Source organism: Amblyomma maculatum, chromosome 5 (genome assembly GCF_055883805.1).
Source record: "Amblyomma maculatum isolate TAMU_Amacu chromosome 5, ASM5588380v1, whole genome shotgun sequence".
Classification (NCBI taxonomy): Eukaryota; Metazoa; Arthropoda; class Arachnida; order Ixodida; family Ixodidae; genus Amblyomma; species Amblyomma maculatum.
In genome coordinates, this window is record NC_139348.1 from 24,246,612 (window position 1) to 24,269,224 (window position 22,613).

General features: G+C 46.2%; 1 long non-coding RNA gene across 3 annotated transcripts; it reads left to right on the forward strand.

The window, feature by feature from the left end:
• The first annotated feature begins 6,539 nt into the window (after nucleotides 1-6,539).
• Nucleotides 6,540-21,684, forward strand: LOC146187872 (uncharacterized). 3 transcript variants are annotated; one of them, XR_014707451.1, is made up of 4 exons: nucleotides 6,540-6,605; nucleotides 14,255-14,370; nucleotides 17,319-17,497; nucleotides 21,512-21,684. It is a non-coding gene; the product is annotated as an uncharacterized LOC146187872 (long non-coding RNA). The 3 variants fall into 3 exon arrangements; XR_014707452.1 differs by lacking the exon at nucleotides 6,540-6,605 and adding an exon at nucleotides 6,940-7,046; XR_014707453.1 differs by lacking the exon at nucleotides 6,540-6,605 and adding an exon at nucleotides 7,081-7,103.
• Nucleotides 21,685-22,613: the final 929 nt, after the last annotated feature.

Below are 22,613 nucleotides of genomic sequence, written 5' to 3' on the forward strand. Positions count from 1 at the left end.
CAGAACAGGAATAATTATCATCATCATTATCAGCCTGACTATACCCACTGCAGGGCGAAGGTCTCTTCCATATTTCCCTAATGTTATAACCCGGTTCTGTGCTAGCTGTATCTACTTGACCCCTGCGAACTTCTTAACCTGCCCCGCTCACCTAACTTTCTGCTGCCTCCTGCTACACTTTCCTTCCCTTGGAATCTAGTTTGTTACCCTGAGTGACCATAGGTTATCCTCTCTTCGCACTACATGTCCTGCCCATGCCCATTTCTTCTTCTTAGTTTCTACTAGAATGTCAGTAACTTGAGTTATTTTTCTGACCCACTCTGCACGCTTCCTATTTCTTAATGTTACCCCTACCATTTTTCGTTCCATAGCCCTCTGAGTTGTCCTCAACTTAAGTAGAACCCTCTTGGTTAGCCTCCACGTTTCAGCCCCTTAGGTGAGTACAGGTACGATGCAATACTACTGTACAGGCCGCCATTGGAAACTGACCCTGGCAACGTTTAACGCTAGAACCCTAGCTAGTGATGCTAGTTTAGCAGTGCTGTTAGAGGAACTAGAGGGTATGAAATGGGATGTCATAGGGCTTAGTGAGGATGGTTGTTGTCAGAAACAAGTATTTCTCAAAGAATGCTAGGCCGCTGAAAATATGTAAGCCAGAATCACTTTTGAAAGGTTGTATTCTTGCAGAGTTGGCAATGAGCATTAGAGGTCGAAATATGGTTTATTCAGTAAGCATTATGGCAGGCCGCATAAAATGCTGAACGCTATTTTCATGTTCACAAGGTATATATGAAGACATTGAGGAAAACAAATGCGTTTTCAATCTTATACTATTCAGACTACAATAAATGCTGATGCTCATGGTGAGAAGCTTACCACAGCAATTTATCCTTGGGGCACATTGTATAGTTTTTGCCAGTTTATAATTATACAAGTTGTTCAATAATTTTGAAAAGAGAGAGATGCACACATCTAATTTTGCTTTGTCTGCAATTTAACACTTCACAGATACAAAACAAATAGACAGTACTGTTTGTAAGCTAACTCAAAGCTGTCTGATTAAGTATGACTGGTGAAAAGTGGATGCATCATGGCCACTACGCTAATAAAAATCATGCCAAAGAAATTCTTGGAGGTACTGAAGAACTCATCCCATACAAAATTTTATTGCTGGAACATCTTTGCTTACCCATATATAAGTGTCCTAAACAATGTTATCAGAACAAGTATGATAAGCGACCATGTCACAGTTTCCTGAACATCAAAAATAAACGCAGCTATAAGGAGGAGGTGGAAAAACACAAGGAGTTGCTTCAGCCTATGACTGGGGTCTTCATTCCAGAGCTCCACTGACATTACCTAATGAAATGATGTCAATTTAAGGAAATAGCAGAACTCATTTCTGTTCCTTCAGTGATGTTTTACGACTACTGTCAGCTCTTTAAGAGTTACTGAAAGAATAAAATGTCTACAAGAAAAAGACTAACCATGAAGGCAAAATGCAACTCGGAAAGGAGGAACCTGAAATACTTTCACACTTGCAAAGCTTTCATATACATCGATGTCATATGTGCTATGCATTATACTAACAATCAGCCAGATGTGTTCTGGCTGTTTGGATCAAAGGTTTCATCATGGCTGCAGCTGAACATTAAAATATTGATTCAACAAATCTGTAATGCATTACCTAAGCCCTCTAAACTGCATAGAACCCAAGTGCTTTTTGCAAAAAATGACAATTAGCAGATCAACATCAGGTCAATAAATATATTAAAAAATGCGATAATTCTAAGTATAATAAAATAACTATGCACCATCATAAGAAGCAGAGCTAAAAAACAGGACACAGAAAAGAACACAAAGACAAAGTGAGCACAGCCAAGCTCAAAAATTGTGCTATGGCCTGTTTTTTTTTTGCTTCACAAGATGACGACCAACTATCGAGAAAATACCGTCTCAAGAATTCCATCAGAAATAACTAATAGTGCTTTATAACTTGTGGTGAATTACATTTCCTGCATTTCACCGTACCAAGATAAGGCACAGGACAAAAGGCAGATGCATGCGGTTGTACTCGACGTTTGTTGAAAGCATTACAGCACCCATATAGCCCTCCGCCACCGACTCGTTCTCATCTATAATCTAAACAGAATAAGAGTGAGAATGCAGCCATATGCTGAATTAAAATATGTGCCTAAAAGCTAATCAAACAATCTCGCTGGATAACTTGAATTGCAATCAATAGTGCCTCTGTCGAAAAGACAACAAACAATGCAGTCAAGTTGTTTTCTGAATACAGAGAGAGCTAAGCGTAGCAAAGAGGAACTCTCATTTCTGTTCGAAACCCTGCAATCATGCCTTGTATCTGGGAATTGTACAAACTTTCACTTTATACTGCACACATCACTGACCATAGTAATCATATAGAGCAAAGGAGGTTAAAAAACAAAGGTGAGCTTGGCAACCTGTGTTCATTATATTTTTGTTGTCCTGTCCTTTACTTTGTTAGCATAATTGCAGCCCCACAGTTCACTTCTATGAAGTAGACTTTCTGCTCTTGCCTCGGTAGTGCGAACAGCACGACTATGCAAATAATATAGCGCCCTAATAATATAGTAATAATAATAATTATATAGTGACTGTGAAGCAAAGAAAAGGGTCAACCGGCATGTGAAATGATTGAGTTTGATCAGGCCATATTTCAAGTTAGGGGCACAGATTTGTGATTTCAACACCCTAGAGGCATCATCTACCTGTATAGCAGAATTACGAGGTAATTTAAAAGCAGACATTAATGTGTTATTATGAAGGTCAAGCCAACCTAATGACATACTTGCGGTATCAAGCTGACAATTTTTTTCTAAACTGAACTTCAAGGAATAGGAGAAACAGTGCAAGTGGGAATTGTGTAAGAAAGCATAAGATCAATGAATGAACTAATGGCACACTACAGTTTCGAAATTTCTTCTTGCATTCATAACCAAGTGCTTGCTTATTCATCCTGCATCGCAAGTTAATGGATAGCTCCACTTTTGCAAACATCGTGAAATCGGTAAGCTTGGGTAACTACAAGTGGTTAATACTATTAGCAGCTGTCAGTTGTTTGGCATAACTTAGTTTTCCAATGATACTCTCACGATGCACTGTTTCTTTTTTTTTTTCCCAAAGTTGCCAGCAGGCAGGTAGTGGATTGCCAGACTTGTCAAGTACGATCGCAACCATGCAAAACAGCTTTCACAATGTTTCAGATTTTAGTAAGCGCTTAAGGCTCAATTTCCAACTTGGATCCACACAAGTGTGGCCTAAACGGTCAGCAGTTTTGATCTTCATTGCCCACCATGCACACTTGCTGCTGTTGCCCTGGGCACAGAGTTGAATACACGAACATTACAAACCAATGAAGCTACAAAGGAATCGTTTTGATGCTGAACTCTTTTTTTTTCCGCCTTCAAGTAACCACTTCCGTGAAGTAATTCTACTTCAATAAGATATGTAGCTATAAATAATTACGCACACTGCCTCCCGGCAGCGAATACAAAATTTCAAACGTACCAATGGTTTTTTTTTATAATTTTTTTCTAAACAGTAGGTGCGATCTTCGCCGCTCCAAGCCCAAATTCCGAACACAGCTTCATGCACTTTCTTCCAGACGAGACAGCCACTCGAGGAAAGCTTCGAAATGGCTGTTTCCGCTTCACTGTGCCCTCCCCACATACAATTGCTGCGTGCCAATCTACAAACACAGGCGTTTCTCGCTTCGTTTTATGGATGAGTGACACACTTGGCCCATCGTACACGACACGCACACAGGCACGTAGAAACACGGCTTATTTATTTACAAACACGGGGGTTCCTCGCATCGGCTTATTAATGAATGGCACGCTTGTGGCCGATCGTACGAAACGTGCGCTCGCGCGCTGAAACACGGATTATCTACAAACACGGATGCTTCTCGCGTGGCTAGCGTGGCATGCTTGAGGCTGATCGTACACCACTATGGGCCTGGTGCGCTGCAGCTTTGGCCGAACATGTGGCGCCGTCTGGGAGGCGCCGCTGTAAAAGGCGGCTGTCTGGATCCGCAACCGGGGGCAGCGCCGACGCTGTGTTCCGATTTCTTTTTGGTTCCCCGTAAGAATAAAAAATAAACAGCGACTAAAACAAGGGCCTGTGCTTACTTAGTCATTTCGAATCTCATATCGCACCCATTGCTTTTCGTTTCGGCTGCGCATTTCCCACTTTTCTTTTTTTTTTTGTACAGTACTTGACGCTAGGTTTCTTTCAAGCATGCACGAGCGATCGCTTGTTTGTATCGAGCGCGCAACACGCGAAAAATACACACCAAAAAAAAAGGGTCTTTTTTTTTTACTTCTGGACCCAACTCGAGCTCTAAAAGTTGTAACTACTAAAAGTTGTTGTAACCAGCGCTGGCAGGTCTTCGGACACAGCCTGTGTTGTAGAGAGCGCGGAGCCTTCCTGCCCAACGGGAGCTTTTTTTTTTTTCTAACGACTTCCTAATGATAGTTTCCAGCTGTTCTCGGTGCTCGCTTTTGGGAAGCCTAGCCTGACGTAAAAGACGTAGAAGCACGACATGGAGAGCGAAGCACATTGCAGGAGTGCGCGCTTGCTGACTTCACACACGTTCATGGCTCCCCGCAAACAGAAAACGTCCTTTTAAACTAAGAGCTCTATCTGCTGTTGTGTTTATGGGTGTCATAATAGGTATAAAAAAAAAACCGTTGGGAGGCAATCGAAAATCAAGTTGTTGCTTTTTTTTGCGGTTTCCTTGGAAATCATACGAGAGCGATGTGTCGCATCGTTAACAGTGGCACCTGGCCTTGCAGATGGAACTGGCACCCGTCATATTGCGTGGGTTTGCCAACAACTACATAAAAAAAAATGAATTACATATGTTGTGAAAAGACGCCGAAAGGGCCGAATAAAACTTACCTCCAAGCTGACTTCGTAGAAGGCGGTTTTCATTTCGTTAGCGCATTTTCTGAAGATATCCGAGGGCCCTTCTGCACTGTGAAGTTCCCCGCGCACTCCACGCACGTGCTGGCTTCGTACAGTTTCTGACCGCGCACCAAGCAGTTATTCTTAAATCAAGTCTCAACATTCCCGATCATGCGAAATCCCCCGAACAGCACGCGCTGTGGAGCTTGCTCAGCTATGGCTGTTTTTCCGCGCACTGAACCGTCACCACTTATTTCGACGCATCGAGTAGAAAATAAAAACTACGGTAGAACTGCCGAGCGCCGAAAAAGCACGTGCACGCAAGGCCCGACGCCTTAGGGTACATCTCCATATACAGCCTGCTCGTCCCGTGGATTTTTTTTAAAGAGCCTTTCTATTGACCAACGGAGCCCAGCTCTCGGCTGTCGCTTCTGGGGGGTCTAGCATGCCGCTTCCACATACACTGCCACCGAGGGAAAAAGCCAGTGCTGCGCATTGCACACTGGCTTAGTTTTTGTTTTATTTATGTCTTTACTTTCAAAGTGCCATATTGTTCGGGTTCCGAATTCCTACTTCAAAGGAAAAAAAAACCGTAGAGCCGCCAGCAGAAGCGCTCGCGCGCCGACGATGCGCTGCGCCCAAAGCGCCGGCGGCCGTCTCCCAGACGGCATGAATGGGTAGCGGCTTTCTTCGCTTTGTTTTTGGTTTATTTTTCAACACGCACACATGGTACATGTGTTTGTTATGTACGCGTGTGACATGAGGCAGGAAATGACCGACAAAAGTTTTCTTCTCACAAGGTTTCTGCCGAGAAGAGTAGACTTCGCGTTCACTCCGCCGCCTCTCTTCGACGAGCAGACATACCACATATGGGTGCGCCGGCTGGAGGTGGCGCTACTTGTTCCGGAGCAGTGGCGCCTCCATACCAGCGCACTAGGCCATTTGACACGACATGCACACGCGCACGTACACAGCTTGTCACACGCCATGAAGCTTCTTGGTGTTCCGACGGCAAGGCAGGTCGCTTCAGTTGTCACTTGCGACGTTGCACTCAGAGTATCACAAACGTTTACACATTTTATACGGGTGCGATCAAAAATCAGCTGACCGGGGATTGCCAAACCCACCGTAACAAGATTATCCCTCTCAAAGCGCGCCGTCTGTAGCTTGCAGTTTAGTTCATAATTTTACCGCTGTCAGTTAGCGCTGCATACCATACACTAAAATAAAAGAAACAGAGTGAGAAATAGTAATTGTTTCTAATTTCGAACCCATTAGCTTTAAAATAATGTTAAAATATTGAGTGGCGTCGAAAAGGCGTAATATTTCAAATAGTAAGCCATTGGAGAAGTTAATAAATAAAAAAAGATGAGTGAGTAAGAGACACTTAACGGCCACTTGGCGAACCGGTCACGAAAAATGTGGTCGAAAAATGGGCTTGCGACGTAGGTGGGCGCAACGGCCGCGGTAACCGCGATACTCTCTGTGTACGCAGCTTTGCTGTTTGCAAATACACTGCTCGTAAGCTTGTATGCTTGTATGATGTACTTGTACGGTTGAATCTGAAGATGGCCACTTTTCCCGGGCCAGCGTCTTCGGAGCAAAGTAACGGCGTAAGGACGAGCGCGGTGCTGTCATCACTAGCAAAGCCGGTGAGTATTTTGCCCGTTGGTTTGATTTTCCGCTCGCATTCCATTCTTGCTGGGCTCTAGGGTACTGGACGCAAAAATGAAAAAGCGAATCTGACACAGCGCATTGTACAAATGTGGAAATTACAGACTTTGGATCGCGCGTCGCGGAGTGAAATGCACGTGCAATTTCTCGAGCGACCGTTGTGGGCTACATTGAATGAGCAGGGATTGATTTTGACAGCGTATGAAGAATAAAAACGGAGAGGGCCACAGCTAGTTGACAGCGCGTATCTATTTATGCAGGAACATGAGTTGTTGCTTCGCGCTTCTTGAGAGACCCCCAGTGAGCGATTCTGAACACCGCGTTGACGATAGCCACATATAAGCCCCAAACGCGTACAACTCGGCGGCTTGTGAGGGCTCGTACTGAGAAGCAGCGTGCTAAATTCGACTCGATATAAGGTGAGGACGAAATATTTTGTCAGGACGTGAACTCATTTTCTTTATTTTGAAGGAATGGTGAGTCGGCTACCTCCGCAATGATTTTATGGAAGAGGTTTTCAATACAACTGCAGCTGGCACCAGCTGGCACTTGGTAACCGCGGTTACCAGAACTTTGTGTTTTATTTACTGCTAACATATTTCAGAATTCGTATGTTTATAATTGGAAAAATGATCCTAATAATCGTAGTAATTTCATTCATGGTATGCACCTTAGCATTGGCACGTGGCTGTGTACTATAAACTGACGGGTGCACTCTCGTGGTTATGATTTGTTGCTACACTACGTATATTGTAAGCACTGTGAGTGACCTTCATCTTCATCTCAGCGTAATCATCATCGGTCATCGGGTCGTGCGAAAAAGACGAAGTGTTGCTAAGCTGTGGCTAGTCGGTAGCTGCTGCTTCGGCCTACCTGAAGTAAAAAGGTGAATTTGCTGGTGCGTTCTATTGCCTCACAAGTGGTGGAAGTGCCTCCTGATCCCAGCGTCCTCAACGCGGCACCCCCTGGAGCTCCGTTCCGGTCGTGTTCTTGGCGGCACATCAACCGCCATGGCGCAGTCACATCCCACTGCTCTCACCGTTCCGGCGCCTGTAGCTACCGATGGGCATCCCACGGCTGCCCATGCCACCTCTGCACCACTGACGTCCCAAGGTGCACTTGCTCAGCACCATTTGACCCACCCAACTTGGTCAGTTACCTCACGTCAGCGCGACCCTCCGGTTTTCGCCGGTCTCCGCGGTGACGACGTCGAAGACTGGCTACAACAGTACGATCGGGTGAGCGCTTTTAACGGTTGGGACGCTTCTATGAAGCTACTCAACGTCTCATTCTACCTGAGTGACGTGGCTAAGACGTGGTTCCTCAACCATGAGGACGCCATTCCTGACTGGCCTCAATTCACGACACAGATCCGCCAGATATTTGGAACTGTTGGTGCTGGTCCGGCCTCTTTTCAAAAGAAGCTAGAGACCCGTGTGCAGCTTCCAGGAGAGACATACACATCCTACATTGAGGACGTACTCGCCCTCTGCCGGCGAGTTAACAATGGCATGGTCGAGGCTGAACGTGTCGGACATATTTTAAAAGGAATTGGCTCTTTTGCCTACGCAGCTCTAGCTGCCCAAAATCCCGTCACGGTGGCAGACATTCGTGCCACTTGCCAGCGACTTGACTATCTACAGTCGCGCCGCCTCAACAACACCTGGGATCCGAGCCAAATTCCCGAAACTGATCTGCGCACCATCATACGATCTATAATACGGGAAGAGCTCCACAATGATATTTCGTCGGTTCCTGCCTTCTCACGCCCACCTGCTCAATCTACTGGGTTGCGTGGCATTATCAAGGAGGAGCTTACTTCACTCAATCGTCCCATGGCTACAGAACCACCAGCCCCTCCCTACGTTCCGACGTATGCTGAAGTCACTGCGGCTCCTCCTCCTTGTCCTCCTGTCCATCACGCGCCTGTCCCACCCAGCCTCGCCGCCCTGTCCCCGCGACCACCGGTGTATGGTAATTGGCGGCCTCTCCCACCTCGTCCAGTATGTTTCTACTGCGGAATCCGCGGCCATGTAACACGCGTTTGTCGCCGACGACTGCGAGATGAGCGTGCGAGCTATGGGTACGTTCGACGTGACGACGCCTACCAGCTTCCTCCTCGCCAGTACTACACCGATAATGACCTCCGTCCCTCTTCCTCCCCGTCGACTTCTCCTGACCGGTCTAGGACAGCACGGCCATCGCGTCGTCGCTCCCCGTCACCCTTTCGCCGGACTTCGTCGCCCCTTCGCCCTCCATCTTCAGCTTCTGCCCGCCAAACGGAAAACTAACCTGTGCAGTTTCCGGAGGTAAAACTGCACCGCCTGTCGTCGCTCCAATTCCTCCTCTGCTCCCATCAAACATGTTGACTGTATTCCTTGAGGGACATGAACTGGAAGCTTTAATTGATACCGGCGCCGCTATTTCTATTATGAAACTTGACTTGTGTTTAAAACTGCGAAAAGTGCGCACACCTTATACCGGTCCTCCTTTACGTGCTGCAAATGGACAGAATATTAACCCTTGTGGAGCGTGTACAGCCCGAGTCACCATTGATGGCATCTTGCACTTCATTGAGTTTGCTGTCCTATCCTCCTGTGTCCATCAACTCATCTTCGGCTGGGATTTCCTCCAAAACGCCTCAGCAGTCATTACGTGTTCCCCTCCCACTATTGAAGTCACTGAATGCAACATTCTTGCCGATAGAGAACCACTTTCTTCCCGTGTAGTTATGCTTGCCGATCACGTCCTCTATCCGGGCAACGAAGATATTCTATCTGTGACTTCTGACGCCGTCACCGATGGCGACGTCCTGATTACACCCAGCCCTCGTCTCCTGTCAAGAGGTATTATCATCATCGTGTCCCTTCTTCGCTTCTCCAGCGGTTCTTCTCTTCTCGCCGCATTCAACACCACATCAGAGCCCATTCTTCTGCGACGCGACTCTACTGTTGCATCAATTGCTTCCGCCCAGCCTGTCACACTTCTTCCCATTTCCACCTCCGATCGCTCTGATTCATCCCCTGCCTCGCTCAGTGCAGCACTTCGCCACACGATCAGCACCGACCTGACAACAGACCAGACAGACGCATTGCTCGCTGTATTGAACAAGCACGCAGACTCGTTCGACGTCAATTCCGGCACACTGGGTCAAACCGCTGCAGCAACGCATCGCATACTCACCGACGGATCAAGCATAGTTAGACGCCGGCCTTATCGTGTTTCTCCAACCGAGCGCAAAGTTATTCAGGAAAATGTTGCTGACATGCTTGCACGCAACATCATACGCCCATCGTCTAGTTCCTGGTCATCGCCTGTTGTGCTAGTGCAAAAAAAAGACGGTTCGGTTCGTTTTTGTGTAGATTACCGTGCTCTAAACAGAATAACTCGTAAGGATGTGTATCCCCTCCCTCGAATTGACGACGCCCTCGATTGTTTGCAAGGTGCCCAATTTTTCTCCAGCCTTGACTTAAGATCAGGCTACTGGCAGATCCCCATGAATGAAGATGATAAAGAGAAGACCGCCTTTGCAACACCGGACGGTTTATACGAATTCAATGTAATGCCTTTTGGACTCTGCAACGCTCCTGCTACATTCGAGCGTATGATTGACACAGTTCTCCGCGGCCTCAAATGGAAAACATGTCTCTGTTACTTAGATGACATCGTCATTTTTTCTTCGTCATTTCCTGATCACCTTACTCGTCTCGATGAAGTTTTGACAGCACTTTCCAGCGCTGGCCTACAGCTAAACACGAAGAAATGCCGTTTTGCATCAAAATCCATTAAAGTTCTTGGCCATCTCGTAAGAAGCGAAGGAATTAAGCCTGACCCTGAAAAAATCGCTGCTGCGCTGCACTTTCCCCGTCCAACTCGGGTCAAAGATCTCCGCAGTTTCCTCGGCTTGGCATCATACTTCCGCAGATTCATCCGCAATTTCGCCTCTATTGCCTCACCTTTACATGCGCTTCTTCACAACGACACGCCTTTCATCTGGTCTCCTGCTTGCGAAGAAGCATTTGAAACTCTGAAGCGTGCTCTGACTTCGGGTCCCGTCCTCTGCCATTTTGATGATAAAGCACCGACAATTTTGCACACCGACGCCAGTAGCCATGGCATTGGCGCTGTCCTTCTGCAACGCCAAAACACCTCTACAGAAAATGTTGTTGCCTATGCGAGCCGAACTCTGACTTCTGCGGAACAAAACTACACTATTACCGAACAAGAATGTCTCGCCGTCGTCTGGGCTGTTCAGAAGTTTCGTCCTTACCTGTACGGCCGTCACTTCACAGTCGTCACTGACCACCACGCCCTATGCTGGTTATCCACTTTGAAAAATCTGTCCGGTCGTCTCGGGCGGTGGATCCTCCGCCTTCAAGAGTACGACTTTACTGTCACTTACAAATCGGGCAAGAAGCACAAGGACGCCGACGCTCTCTCTCGTTGCCCTATTGCTTTGCCGTCGCAACCCATGTCCTCGCATTCCTCTCCTGTCCCAACGGAGTCAAGCCATTTAAACCCTACAGTTATGCAGTCTTTGAGCGCCGCCTCTATTGCTCCCATGCCAGATATACACTGCAATCTTGCTCACCACCAGAGTGCTGACCCTTACTGTCAAAAGCTGATTGATAGTCTCAGCGGTGTTATTAGACCTCCAAATGCCCGTCTCCGTCGTCGGCTCAAAAATTTCAAGTTACAGGATGGCACATTATTTTGGCACAACTACAGCCCACTGGGCCACACATGGGTTCCCGTAATTCCTTCTTCCCTGCGTCCTCAAGTTCTACAAGCCTTTCACGACGACCCCACCGCAGGTCACCTTGGGTACCACAAAACCTACGACCGCATCAAACGTCGTTTCTTCTGGCCTGGCCTTTCAACCTCAGTATTAAAATACGTAGCGTCTTGCATCCCTTGTCAACGACGCAAGCGGTCTACGTCGCCTCCTGCCGGTCTCTTGCAACCTCTCCCATGTCCTTCCACACCTTTCGAAGTCGTCGGAATCGACTTGTATGGACCCCTGCCCTTGACTCCAGCTGGCAACCGCTGGGTCGTTACTGCCGTTGACCACCTCACCCGATACGCTGAAACCGCAGCACTTCCTTCCGGCTCCGCTTCCGAAATCGCCAACTTCTTCCTCCACACCATACTTCTTCGCCACGGCGCCCCTCGCCTCCTCCTTAGCGATCGTGGCAAGTCGTTCCTCTCCACCGTCCTCGCCGCAGTGCTTAATGCTTCAGGCACGGTGCATAAAACTACATCTCCTTACCACCCTCAGACCAATGGCCTCACAGAACGCTTTCATCGCACCCTTTCTGATATGCTATCCACCTACATTCACCCTCAGCACAACAACTGGGACTCTTTACTCCCCTTTGTAACCTTCGCCTACAACACTGCCGTTCAACGAACCACCACCTACTCTCCGTTTTTTCTTGTTTATGCCCGCCATCCTACCTTCTCCCTCGAAGCATCTTTCTTCACAGCTTCTACTCCTTCTGCCGCGCCTTCCCACGAACAGTTCGTGTCTCGTATCGCCCACTGCCGTGATCGTGCCCGCCTTCAAACTGAAGCCACTCAAGCTTCCAGGAAAAGCACGTATGATGCGACTCATCGCTCAGTGTCTTTCCGCCCTGGAGACGAAGTGCTACTCTGGACACCTACTCGCATCCCCGGCCTGTGTGAAAAGTTTCTGAGCCGTTTTATTGGCCCGTACACGGTTCTGGAACAAACTTCCCCTGTAAACTATCTCATCACACCTGCATCGCCTGTTCGCGATCGTCGGTGTCGCGGCACCGAGATTGTGCACGTGTCGCGCTTGAAACCCTTTAACCGCCGACCTTAAGATTTAATTTGCGACCAGGATGGTCGCTTTCGTTCCGGAGGGGGAATGTTGTAAGCACTGTGAGTGACCTTCATCTTCATCTCAGCGTAATCATCATCGGTCATCGGGTCGTGCGAAGAAGACGAAGTGTTGCTAAGCTGTGGCTAGTCGGTAGCTGCTGCTTCGGCCTACCTGAAGTAAAAAGGTGAATTTGCTGGTGCGTTCTATTGCCTCACAATATATTTATTTGCAAACACTGAAACATGGAATTCTGGGCTATGGGCAGGTTTACACGAGGCATTATACGTAGAAAATAACGGTAGGTGAGAAAAAGGATTATGACAAAGGCCTGAACCAAATAGCACAAAATTTAATTATGCTTTCACCTTTGGAGATTAATTTATTTTAAGACTGTGCCAAACTAACATTAGTGTAGTGTGCTGGTTCCAGTTAACAAACTATTAGATTTTGCTAATCTCAAGAAAGTGGCGTTTAGAGCGTAGAAAACTACTTAAGCAACTGCGGTAAGGTCTCGACAAATGCCTGGCACATACAGGGTGGCTGCACAGTTTAAAAGATCACTGAACAGGGGTAGAAGGGGAGCCTCAGATCTTAACCCAAGCCAACATTTCGACAAGTGGATTTGTCTTCGTCTAGCTGCCCAAATAAAGACAAGTCCTCTTTATAGAACTGTGGCTCGACTTGCAAACTGAGGCATCCTCTCAACCTTCGTTCGGTGCTCTGGCACATACAGGGTGTTACATTTGGTGTCGCGTGCTCAACCCACCGCTGACGCCAGTTGTTAGGTTTGGGTCGCGAGTGCCGGGGTTGCGTACCGCTGCGGCGCGCGGCCCCTCGGTAGCGTTGGCCTGGCGGCTCCGTGGACGGCGGACGGCATCAACGGTTCCAGCAAAGACGAGGCGTCTTTTAACGAAACAACCTTTACTACAACATCGAGAAGATACGGGCAGAGAAGCTGACCCGGAGAGATTACAGACACTCTCACACAGCTGGTGTCTAGCGTGGTGCCTACGGCGCGTCAAAGTAGTCTCTATCTCAGCGGAGTCTGCCGCTGCTTTTTATAGTTTTTCCAGTTCACAGGGAAAGGGTAAACCCTCACAGGAAAGGGAGAGCCAAACATGTTGGTTCACGACGAATGACTCAATCGCAGGTGTTCCGACCTCATCTCCTCCACCTCCTGCAGACAGGAGAGGGCGACGCACTTTCCCTCGATCTCCAGGCTTGGCCAGCTTGTGCACACACACGCACGCACACACATTTGGCGCGTGGCCGGAACACGCTGAGACTTGTCGGCGGGAGGAAGCGTTGCGCGGCCGATGAACGGCGTCGAAATGGCCGATCCGCTCGCGGTTCTGCCTGTTGCTATGCGGTGGTCGCGTCAGCTGTCCCACTTCTCGGTGGAGAAACGTAACAAGGGATACAAAAGAAAAAATTCACAGTTCAGAGTTTAATGCGGGGAAACAAGTTTAAGGCCATGCGGCACATTAGTAGTACGCCACGCAGCAGCCTGAAAATGTCTTGTAATAACCTCTGTGTGAATGTGAAATTTGAATTTCCTTGTAGGGAGCCAGTACTAATACGTTTAACTATCTTGCTTGAGGTTAATTTTCTTTATCGACCCAGCACGTTGTCTCTCTGCCATACTGATATTGCTGCAGGACTAGAAAAACTTTATTGCCATATGAAATATACCTTTAGGTGCAGCTATTGCCTTGTTTAGTTTTATTTCATCTGACATAAAGGCAAAAAAATGCACCAATTTTACCATACATCTTCATGCAGGTGTTAAAACTTGGCATCTGATGGAGTCCGTCTCCCAAGCTTCATAGCTGGATCTTTGTGTAACAAAGACTGCAGGCATGGTTCATGCTGGAAGCTGCACTTTCCAGCCATTCAAGGTCTGCACTGCATGGATGCTACTTTCATTTCTGGGCACATCGCTACTCCAGTCTGTAACATGGTACAGTGCCAGCTGACCTGACAGTACTGTTTTGCTGGGTCATTGTTATTTGGACAGGTGTGTTATTGTGAGCCTCAATTGCATCATGTATGTTTACTGGATTAATATAGACATACTCATGTTACTTTTGTTAGGGCCATCAGCATGCTTAACCCGAATGCTCAACAGCATGCCCTAAACTGACGCAGGCATTGCAAAGTGTTGGCCTCTGGAGCTGAGACAAGGCCTCAGCATATTTGTGGTGGCTGATGACAGCTGGAGTGCAGTTTGATACAAGTTGTTTTCGACTTTCTGAGGGAGTGCACACTTGACAAGGCTGTAACGCTGCAACTGCATTTTGCTCGTGTCTGCAGCCGAACATGTTACAGTTTGCTTATCTAGTCAACCTTACATGCTGTGTGTGACTGCTCGTGCTCCCTTTTTTTTTTCCTGCTTGAAACAAAGTTTAGGAAAGGAGGAGTGAATGTGGATTCATGGTGTTTATAAAGTTGAATGACAAATACATATGCTGGCTACAGTTCAGCTTTTTGAGGCCAAACTTCTTTATTCTCAGGTTCATGACTTCATGAGCTTTGATTCTAAACCTGAAATGTGCATGAGCAGTCACACATCATATCAAATTGCTAAGCAAACTTCGTGTTTTCTGTGTGCGCATGTAATTTTCTTAGTGTGTAATTTTCATCTGAATACTCAGTACACTACAGAATGCTTGCACGTTTGGTGTTTTTCATGTAAGTTATTTATTGAAACTGAGGGGAAATAGTCTCTTCCCGAATAGTACATATCAAAGGTGAAACTATAGCCTAACAGAAAAACACACTCATATGGAAGGCAACAAGACACAAGGTTGACCAACAACTCATCCTTATTCCAGGGTGCAGACGAATATAAACGTGAAAGGGAGAGGGAATGTGGGGCATTATTAACACAAAAAAATGACGTGCGTGAGATTAAAGCTAAAACCAATGTGAGGAAACGCGGCTGAAACACCAGCGCCGCGATAACAAAAGGTGGGTGGAACGGTGATGGCTGGAGACACCAATGAGAGCCAACTTAGTCAAGCACTAGGGTGCTAAAAACTTGTACAACTGTCCGAGGTATTTCTTCTTTTCGACGAGTGCCACAAGACAGTGCTGATGAAGATCCCCGTAGTCAATAATTGCCACCGCTTCCAGCGCTGCCTGCATTCACTGCACATTCTTGTTGTGGGCTCCCAATGCTTGCAGTGTTGAGACAAATGCCCCCCTCCCGAGAAGCATTGTTGGAATACCTTGCGTGCTTCTTTGCTCGTTCATTATAGCACCTACCAATCTGTTTTACGTACACTTTACCACACTAGATGGGAAACCTGAAGCCAACACCACTTCACAACCACGCATATCGCACCTGGGCACCTTTTCAGTACTATTAACCTTTGAGCACATTAAAACGCTTAGGGGGGCATACATCTCAGCACTGCAAGCATTGCAAGCCCACAGGATCTGCCCACTGGTGCACGAGCTGACCTGCTTGGCTAGGAAGAGCACCCAGGTAACTCAAAACGTGCTGGAAGCAGTGGCAATTAATGACTATTAGCATGGCCTCTGTGGCACCTACTGAAGAAGAGCAGAAATGTCTTGGACAGTCCTACAAGTTTTTAGTGCCCTAGTGTTTGACTAAGTTGGTTTTCTTGTTTGTGCTTCTAGCCGCCCCAACCTCCCCCCCCCCTTTTTTGTTGTTGTCGCTTGTGTTTAGCCACATTTCTTCACGCATTGGTTTTAGATTTAATCTCTTCCAGGTTGGCCTTTTACAGCACCCATGTTCATACATTTTCTTTTTTATATTCTGCTCTTATCCTGCGGCATTGACTTCATTTATTTCATTGTGACAACTGAGTGCATTTTTCGTGTTAACGCCCTTCACTTCTTTACCCTCTTCCTTTTGCTTTCATATTCTTCTGCATCCTTGAACAAAGATTAGTTGTTAGTCAGCCTCATGTACTTTCGTATTCCTTGTGTCTTTTTCTGTTAGGCTATAGCTTCAACTTTGACATGAAACAACTAGCTCAGATCTAGATCATCCTGGAGTAGTAAATGTTCTGGCTAAAGATTTCATAATACTCAGATATTTCGAGCTGAGTTTTTAAAAGCTTAAAGATGACACCTTGAACTGAAAAAAAAAAACTAAATCGATAATGAATGATTTTGCAGTGACAAGTTCTTCATGCATAATATAGAAGTACAGCTCATATACATTTTTTTTTTTCAGAAATTTTAAAGTTTTTTTTTTTATTTTTATGGACACTTAACTCCCTGACAACTTTCTTGTGTTTGACAGCGAAGGCTACACAAGAAAGGGAATGAGTCCAGCCTTTGTCTCCATGCCACTGACAGTGGGTTGTTCAGGGAAGAGGTGATGAGGGGAGGTTGAAAGGATGGTGCGGGTTTTTTGCTGTCCCGACAGTATGGGGGCAAAAGCCTATTTTCTTCCCTTTTTTGTGTAGCCTTTACTGCATAGCCACTGAGTTTTCCATGAATACAGTCGTACAGTAGTCAGAAAAATTCAAAAGGCTATCACATGATAGGATCTTTAACCCCTAGATAGGGAAATGGCTTTTGACTGTAGTAAATGCTGCAAATTATAAAAAAAAAACATTGAGAGGGTCAAGCATCCAGATGCATTCAACATGGAATGGCCATAAAGAAAGGATGTATTATTATTGTGGTTACTGCACTGTTCTGTCAGAATAATCTCGGGTTCTTCCTGTATGCATTGTAAGTGCACATTATTAGCTATGCCTATAGAAAAGCTGCTACATTATGAACCCACTGTGCATGGCATTTTCAAGCTATTAAGTTTTCTGTATCATTCTTGCAATGTGCCTGAGAGCCACCTTTATAACTGCAGGTGTGGTTATGGCTGGGCTGCTTGTGCCACTCAACACCGATTTGGTCCTGGAAATTGCTGGAACACCTTGGATGCGTGAAAGAGCTGCTGTCCAGAGCCTAACTGCGAAAGCGTGTTGCTACATTGCAGGCTCAACTACCATGGAGCACACCATGCCATTTTAGTCGACATATTCAAAAGTAAGTGAACTTTCCCAGTAGAAATCCTATTATACTGAATATATTTTCAGTATTTTAGGATATGTACTTAGTACTTAGATCATCTTAGCATGAGCCACTTTGGTGCTTTAAACCCCATGAACCAAGCAAGGCTGAATTTGAGAAAGATGGCTTCAGAGTATGAAAGAGCACTGAAGAAGGGTAGAGGAGAAGCCTCAGTTCGCAAGCTGAGCCAGTGTTGTGACAAGGGGACTTGTCCTTGTCTGGGTAGCACCATCATAACTAGCAGGGTTTAAAGGCACTTTTGCCTCAGAAGAACGAAAGCTATAGAGGGAGAAGAAAGAAGCAAGGCAAGGAGTGAAAGAATGTTTCCTCGGGGTATGAATTTATGAGCCTGGAACCGGTGAACCCTGTGACCTGAAAACGAAAATAAAAAGTGGCAGTAGCAGAAAAAGGTATAATTCAAGGTAGATAATGACTCAGCATTTAAAGCAGGTTTAAGGGGTACTCAACTTCTGATTTTTTTTTTTTTTTTTGGGGGGGGGGGGGGGAGGTTGTTTTCATAGTCCGGTTTGAGCGAAGGACCTGCAGATGCTCCCTTCGTCTGATGCGTGCATATGAGTGCATTGAGACAATTCAGTAAAAGCTTGGTAGGGTAGTAAAGGAAACAAAAAGATAGTGTGGCTTGATATTGTTAATTTTCGAAAGGAGCAAGAGAAAGTCACTGCTTGCAATGGAAGTCGGCATCGCAGTGTAGTAGCGCAGTCCCGAGTCCCATCGTTCCGTGCGGTGTGCGCCACCAGCAACGACAGGCATTGGCATTGCCATTGCATGACACATCTCCAGGGATTGTTGCCTCATGCTGTTGCGCCTGTATGAGCAAAAGCATCGCTGCCGCTCGGCGATGCCTCCGCTCGCCACTTCGCTGTAAGCGGGTCAAGCTCTTCGTGCACTTCGAGTAATGCGGCTTAAAATGAATGCGTTTGGGTCGGGACCGAAAGATATTTCGAATAAAATGATATCGTTATAACGAGGGATTACTGTAGTGCAAATATCTCGAAAGGAAAATTAGAATTCCTTACATACATTCCCTCTGCACTATAGTTAGTAGGGACAACACTCCCATAAAGCATTAATTGTACAGTTTATTCTCAGCATCTGTAAAATCCACTACCTCCCCCCTTCTTCTTCAGACAACAGCAAAGCTGCAAGTGTTTTTCTAAACACGTTTCCTTGTCACCACTGCTTTGGCTCCACTTGAATCCTTTTCTTCAGATAATGTCTCGCTAGGCAGGTGTAGTCTACTCTGATTTGCTTTTTTTTTTCTATTGCCCTCTTCTGGAAAGCTCAGTATTCCCTTGTGGCCATATATCTTGTTAGATCTCTTTACGATGCCTGTCCGTACCCTTTCAAGAAACAGGTGTCATAATCCAACCTGCTTCAGGTGGTTTTCTTGTAGCTTATCCTGCTGCTGCCACTCTTTATTTTCGTTTTAGGTCACCTTGTCACAGGTTGCAGGCTCATAGAAATTGATACCCAAGGAAATATTCTTTCACTCCTAGCCCTGCTTCAAGCTTGCATCTGTACAAGACATGACAGAACAGAATTTGTCAAGGTACATGGGTGCCTTCAAACGTTATTAGCACTGACTTGGTCTTTCTCATCATGCAAGTGGAAAGGATCGTCGCATGCCGCGGTTGAAGAGTTTATAAATGTTCGGTTTCCGAAAGACCTTTCCCAGTTTCGTGAATTACGTCCCGGTACGAATTCACGGGGGCCATCATGCAAGATTGGATGATATGAGTTTTGGCTTGAATGAATAACGAGGTAACTGCTGCTACCTTTTGCGCAGTGAATTCGTTGGTGGTATTCAGAAGGATGACATTCTGGTGGTACTTGATTTTCAGAGTTCTTTCTAGCCCTCCCTCTTCCCTACCTGGCTTTTGTACAGAAGCAAAGGTGCATTTAAACCCTGCAGTAATGATTGAACTGCCCAGATGAGAAGTTCTCTTGTCAAAATATTGGCTCAGCTTGCAAACTCCAACTTGCCCTAGACCCTTCTTCACAGCTCTTTTATAAACCAACCAGCCTACTTACTTTAGCTTGCGTAGCCATATACTATGAAAAAAGATGTTCACTCTGTCAAGCAACAATAAATTGTGGATTGAGGTGAAGATGTTTCTGACATTGAGTGCTGCACCACTGTCAGGCTAAGTTAATGTACACCTTCTTTTGACCCTAGGCAGCATTTTTGAACATCAGCTTCTGCCTAGTGCATGATATGGAATTTTGTAGGCTGTGCACCAGCCTTAACTTTGCATAATTTTGAGTGTCTGCTGCAATAGTCTAATGTGACTAGTGGTGGTGATCCACTTGGCCTGAAGCAGCCTGAGTTGTAATGACACACCTTGCATTGACCAAGGGGCGGCACCTAATGCCTGCTGGCTGTCTTGCCCGTGTGTGCAAACTGTTCAGCTATGGTATACAAAAGCACATAGAAAGTTCTGTAAATTAAAACAAACATGGAATGCATGTTTGAAATGAACAATACCAAATAAAGAGGCAGAAGTGAACTTTGTGACTATATTTCAGCAAACCTTTGGCCTTCAGTTATGACCAATACAATAGTTAAGCAATTAAACATACTTATGCAAAAAATATGGTTCACTGCATTTTCTACCTGTTATATCACGAGATGTAAGTTTGGTTTGGCTCTTTAGGTTTAATGTCCCAAAGTGGCTAAGGCTATGAGAGACACCATAGCGGCGGGTTCAGGAAATTTCGACCACCTGGGGCTCTTTAATGTGCACTGATATCGGACAGCACAGGGGCACCTTGCTTTTTCCATCCATCAAGAAGCGGCTGCTATGGCCCAGATATAAATATAAAGTGCTAACCGCATGAGTGACACTTCACGGTGGTGGGCTGAAGGCGCGCGTCTTTGGGGAAAGGCCGCGGCGCTGTTCTAGATCAGCCGTCGTCAAACTGTTCTCTCTCATTCCTTCCGCGCGTGGCTCGAAAAACGTCGCGCATCAAATTGCCGAGGGTGGTGCGATAGTCTTTGGGGAAGGACCAGGGAAATTGGAGTTCGATGTATGACGCAGCTTCCCTATACTTTTGCATGGAGTTTTCAAGGGGATATTCCACGAGTTTGATGGAACCATAATTCGAATTATCCTGGTTCAGCTCTAGTCATTATCTGCGAGTACTTACCAAATCTACCCTATCCCATCATATTTTTCGTTATTCTCCTTTCGTTGTCTAGATCTGTTCTTACTGCCTGTCCTAAGTATATATATTCTTGCTACTTTTAGTACTTCGCTACCTATTGGTAAACTGCTATTCCTTCCCGAGGCTGTTAAACATTACTTCTGTCTCCTGCGTGTTGATCTTTAGACCTACCTTTCTGTTTCTCCTGCCTAGGTCATCAATAATTTTTTGCAGTGGGTTAAAATGTTAAGCATGGAGGTTGAAAGCAAAATGCAGTTTCTCAAAGCGAAATAAACTCAGGACTACAGAAATTGAGAGCTTGTTCGAGAGGTAGAAAGCGAGAGAGTGTTTACAGTTTACCAGGTTCGTTGACGCCGGCATCTTTGAAACTCGAAACTTGGGCTGCACTGCTGGCTGGGCATCTATGCAAAGCATCTACCAAGCGATCTGCGCAGTGCTGCGAGGAGCCAAATTCTTTCAGCAGCATGCACACCGGTGCCAGCATGTTGCCTCTCCCCCATCTCCTCTGCAGGCCATGGTGTGGCTTATCGAGTGCATGCCTTTTAGAGGCTAAGTTATAGCCTTGACTCAAATTTGTGTGACCTGCTATCGAAACGTCTCCCCCCCATCTCAAGGGGTCCAATGGCTGAAAACCACTGTTCTAACATGCACAGTGCTACAGGGCTGTGTCAAAATGGAACTGCCATGTTTCATTTTGCTATTTTTGTGTACTACCACTTGCATAGCCATATGCAAGATCTATTTGTGCATTGCATGGGCTGATGAAGGAGAATTGAAAAGATACATGTGTTTTCTTTTTTTCAGATTGTCTGATGCAGTACATAGCAAAACATCCGAAAACAGATGTGCCTGATGAAGTACAAATTCAGTCATGCCGTCAACATCTGCGGCGCTTCTTCATTGAGGCCAGCCGGCAAGGACATCGCAGGAAAATCTCAGTTGCCGATGATTCCAATAAAGCTGGAATCTGAGCTCGACTTTCTATATCCTGCTTATTCAGTGCGTGCTTCAGTAGGTGAGCCATTTCTGCTGCTACCTGGATGCACAGAAGCTGTAAGCTTGCATGCTCAGTATATCACTTAGCAGGTTAGCAAATACAGCATCGGCTCCTTAGCCATCAGGGAAAATAGGGGCACTACCAGCATTCTGTATTTTCTTCACCAATGAACTGTAACTATATGTGGTACACAAGATGACACACCATTCAGTGTGCTGTACCAAGGCCGGTCTCGAGGGAGAGCGCGCTTCTCTTCTCTTACGGCCTCACCTAGTGGGGTCTGTTTTGACCTCCCGCCGCACCTCGGTGGGGTCGCCTCCGCCCCACTGCTGTGCCTCTGCTACCGCCGTTCATGCGCAAAGGAAACGCACTCGCTCTTTGTCCAGCCCGCGTCAGATGCATCCGGCAGGTCCTGACATTTCACTCCTTTGGTTTATACAAAGATGCCATAATCAGCGTCTAAGATTTATCATGTACGAGGAATAAAATATAGTCAACACCCCTTGTCCTTCAACGAAGGGCAAGCGGTGTTGACTATAATTCTTGTCCTCGTAGAAGAGTGTACATGAGGCTGCTTCTTTAGCTAGTTTCAAGATAGTGCAAGCGTCACACCCGAAGTCACTGATTAACTTATCAATGTATTCATCGACGTAAGCTAAACCTGAATATATGACAGTGGGTAATGGGATGACAGGAGATGCCACCACAATTCCTTCATTTCTTCGGTTACTGATTGCGGCCAAGCAGAAATGATTTCTTCGGCATTGACGAAAGCTGCCTTGATTTTGCTCCAAGATCAAACTTCCGTCTTGACAACGTGGTCAAGTGCCGCTGTTACGGCCCTTGCGTCTAGCATCTCGTTCTTTCCGCACATTAGCCTTACTTTCCCTAAGAGAGTTTCAATGGGGT